This window comes from Halichoerus grypus, chromosome X (assembly GCF_964656455.1).
Source record: "Halichoerus grypus chromosome X, mHalGry1.hap1.1, whole genome shotgun sequence".
In the NCBI taxonomy this organism is placed as follows: domain Eukaryota; kingdom Metazoa; phylum Chordata; class Mammalia; order Carnivora; family Phocidae; genus Halichoerus; species Halichoerus grypus.
The window spans coordinates 48,358,583-48,363,017 of NC_135727.1; the positions used below are offsets into that span (position 1 = coordinate 48,358,583).

General features: G+C 33.4%; 1 non-coding gene across 1 annotated transcript; it reads right to left on the reverse strand.

Annotated features, from left to right (window-relative positions):
* Positions 1 to 3,811: 3,811 nt before the first annotated feature.
* On the reverse strand, positions 3,812 to 3,917 carry LOC118549200 (U6 spliceosomal RNA). Its single transcript, XR_004923979.1, has one exon. It is a non-coding gene; the product is annotated as a U6 spliceosomal RNA (small nuclear RNA).
* Between the last annotated feature and the right edge of the window lie 518 nt (positions 3,918 to 4,435).

Genomic DNA, 4,435 nt, shown 5'->3' on the forward strand with positions numbered 1-4,435 from the left:
AATAATAAAGTACCTAAGAATAAATTTAACCAAAGAGGTTAAGTGCATTCTGAAAACTATAAATCATGATGCAAGAATTGAAGATGACACATACAAATGGGCAGATATTTCATGCTCATGGATTGTAAGAATGGATATTGTTAAAATTTCCATACTACCTAAAGCAATCTACAGTTTAATGCAATTCCTGTCAAAATACCAACACCATTTTTTCTCAGAACTAGAACAAATAATTCTAAAATTTGTATTGAACCACAAATACCCTGAATAGCCATACCAATCTTGAGAAAGAAGAACAAAGCTGGGGCGCCTGGGTGGCTCAGTTGGTTGGGCGACTGCCTTCGGCTCAGGTCATGATCCTGGAGTCCCGGGATCGAGTCCCGCATCGGGCTCCCTGCTCGGCAGGGAGTCTGCTTCTCCCTCTGACTCTCCCCCCTCTCATGTGCTCTCTCTCTCTCATTCTCTCTCTCAAATAAATAAATAAAATCTTTAAAAAAAAAAAAAAAAGAAGAACAAAGCTGGAGGTATCGCAATTCCAGATTTCAAGATGTACTACAAATCTGTAGTAACCAAAACAGTACGTTACTGGTACAAAATAGACCAAAGATCAATGTAACAGATTAGAGAGCTCAGAAATAAACCCATAATTATATGGTCAATTCATTTATGACAAAGGAGACAAGAATATACAATGGGAAAAAGTCTTTTCAACAAATGGTGTTGGTAAAACTGGACAGCCACATGGAAAATAATGAAACTGGACCACTTTGTTACACCATACACAAGAATAAACTCAAAATGGATTAAAGACATAAATGTGAAACCTGAAACCATAAAATTCCTAGAAGAAAACATAAGCAGTAATCTCTTTGATGTCAGCTGTAGAAACATTTTTCTAGATATGTCTGCTGACACAAGGGAACCAAAAGCAAAATCAAATTACTGGGACTACACAAAGATAAAAAGCTTTTTGCACAGTGAAGGAAACCATGAACAAAACTAAAGGACAACCCACTGAATGGGAGAAGATATTTGCAAATGATATATCTGATAAGGGGTTAGTAACTAAAATGTATAAAGAACTTATACAATTTAACACCAGAAAAAAACAAATAATCCAATTAGAAATGGGCAGAAAACATGAATGGATTTTTTCCAAAGAAGACATACAGATGGCCGACAGACACATGAAAATATGCTCAACATCACTCATCATCAGGGAAATGCAATTCAAAACCACAATGAGTTATCACCTCACACTTGTCAGAATGGTTAAAATAAAAAAGATAAGAAATAACACATGTTGGAGAGAATATTGAGAAAAAAGAACTATCATGACCTGTTGGTGGAAATCCAAGCTGGTGTAGCCACTGTAGAAAACAGTATGGAGGTTCCTCAAAAAATTAAAGATAGAATTAACATATGATCCAGTAATTCCACCACTGGGTATTTACCAAAGAATTCAAAAACACTAATTCAAAAAGATATATGTAATTCTATGTTTATTTCAGTGTTATTTACAATAGCCAAGATATGGAAGCAACCCATGTGTCCATTGATATATGAACAATTAAAGAAGAAGTGTGAGATATATATATATATATATATATATATATATATATATATATATCACACAACAGAATATTACTTAGTCCTAAGAAGAATTAAATCTTGCCATTTGCAACAGCATGGATGGATCTAGAGGGTATAATGCTAAGTGCAATAAGTCAGTCAGAGGAAGACAAATACCATATGATTTCACTCATATATGGAATTTAAAAAAACAAACAAATAAAGAAACAAAGAGACAAAAAACAAAAAACAAAAAAACCTAGACTCTTAAATATAGAGAATGAACTCGTTGTTGCCAGAGGGGAGGTGGGTAAGGGAATGGGTGAAATAGATAGAACGGATTAAGAGTACACTTAAAGTGATGAGCACTGAGTAATGTATAGAGTTGTTGAAACATTATATTGTACACCTGAAACTAATGTAACACTGTATGTTAATTATACTTGAATAAAAATTTAAATTAAAAAATAACTGGCCTACAATCTTTAAAATTACAAAGGTCATGAAAGTAAAGTTTCAGAAACTGCTCCAGTGAAGGAAATTAAAGTGATATGAAAACCAAATGCAGTGCACAATTGTGAACTGGATCCTTTTGCTATGAAGGATATTGTTGAGACGACTGGGAGATTTGATTTGGGATCTGAAAAATAGATGTTTGTGATGTAGAAACATTAATTTCCAGATTTTGATGGTTGTATTGTAGTTATATAGGAGAATGCCCTTTATGGCAGAAAATACAAAATAAAATATTCAGGGTTGATGAGATATCATGTTGGCAACTTACTCTCCAGTGGTTTAGGAGGAAAAATTTGTTTGGCCTATATCTCCATACTTGCTAATTTTCTATAAGTTTGGCATTATATGTGCATGTATGTTTATAAAGGGAAGGTATCATAGTGGTAGTGTATGAGAAAATGAGCTTTGAAAATCAGACAGACCTAGGTCTGATTCTTGGCCTTTATCACTTAGTTGTGTGACACTGAACCAATTATTTAACTTCCCTGAATTTAAGTTTTCCTATTCAAAGTAGAACATAATTACAGTTACATTTCACTGGGCTTCCACTGTAGTTACGTGAGAGATGAGATCATGGTCATCATCATCATTTTTCCTATTACTGAGAATTTGCTCTATGCATTGAATTTAGTGGAGTACTTTTCAAACTCTGTGATGAAAGATATTTTTGAAAGTTTAATTCATCATTGACTAATACTTTTAGAAAATACGATAACAATGAATTTCTCAAAATAAATACAAAGTACAAGGCTACATTTTCACTAGAGTCAACAAACATGAAATTACATTTTAGTACATATGAGAACAGATGTTATAAGAAAAACAAATTAATTATAAAACCTATATATGATGCATTGAAAGTGTAAGTATGGGCAAGTAATGATTACTTGAGTAAAATAGTGATTCCCCATATTAGATGCCTATATGCACACTTTGAAAGACACTGTGTATATCAATATCTAAAGTTTATAATGTGACAAAGGAGCTTGCTTATGGCTAAGTAATTTACAGGATCTAGGCTGTATTGATGACAATGCTACTTGCAAAGAATACTGCATATGTGATTCTTTCATGTTTTGTTTTAATAACAGAGTAGAGAAATGCTTCTCATATAAGTATGTTGACAGGAGTAAAAGAAATTTTAAAGCAATTTCAGCAAGGTCAAGTTATTCATTTTAACTTTTACTCAAGACGAAATGAATGATGTCATTTCAAAATTTATTTTCAAGGTTTCATTGATAGCCAGTTCCAAAATTTTAACCTGTAAAACTGTAGTAGAATTGTCTTTCAAAGAAGGAAATGGATTTCGTATTTTAGTATGTGTTTTAGTTGATAAACTGATCTAAAAATATCACATGTTGTTATATGGTCCTATTGAGAATGACTACAACACAGCTTGCATCAAAGCAACTCATCACATTAGTTCAACAACACCTGAGCTAGTCAATACCTATTTAACGAAACAAGCACTTTCTAGGATGTTGTGACAATGTCAGTGTGGTTATAGTTTGCAAACTCTGTTTCTATACTTATCTCATCATGGACTGGTAACAAAAAATTCATTACCAGCACTGGTTCAAAGACTACATTTTGAGCACTGGCTTAGTGCTTTGGATGGATTAACTGAAGAAATAATGTAAATAAAGCACTCAGCACAGTGAGAGGTACCAAGTATGTACTTCAATAAATATAGCTATTATTCACATCAATATTGTTATTTTTTAAAAATATGGAATGCTTCACAAATTTGCATGTCATCCTTGTTCAGGGGCCATGATAATCTTCTCTGTATTATTCCAACTTTAGTATATGTACTGCTGAATGAGCACTCATGTTAATATTATTTAAAATATTGTCCACTGAACCTCAAAGGCTTTTCTCACTGGGAAAAGCAGTTTTCATTAATTAAGATGTACACAGCTTCAAGTTCAAGTACTGCCTATAGACCACACAAACAGGACATGTCCACTCTACCATCCACTCAAAAGCAGATTCTGTCCATTCAAAAATATAAGTAAAAGCTTGCTTCATTAGGAACACTTGTCTGGCCATATGGTCTTTACCTAGTTTTGGTGCTGACTCCTTTCAGGAAATATCCATACATGCCCTATGACAAATCATTATGATGTTAACTAAAGCACCAGCAAAGAGGAACACAAAGTTTAAGTACTCTATTCAAGATACTGACTACTGAGTTTCTTTATTTCCAGGAAACATGTCAAACTTCATCTAAGTCAGGGAGTTCTTGAGACACACCTTCACATTTTCTCCCCTTACTGGAGATATTTGAACCCAGGTGTTAGATCTTATGGAATTACAAAATTGATTCAGTTCACTCTCCAGATAG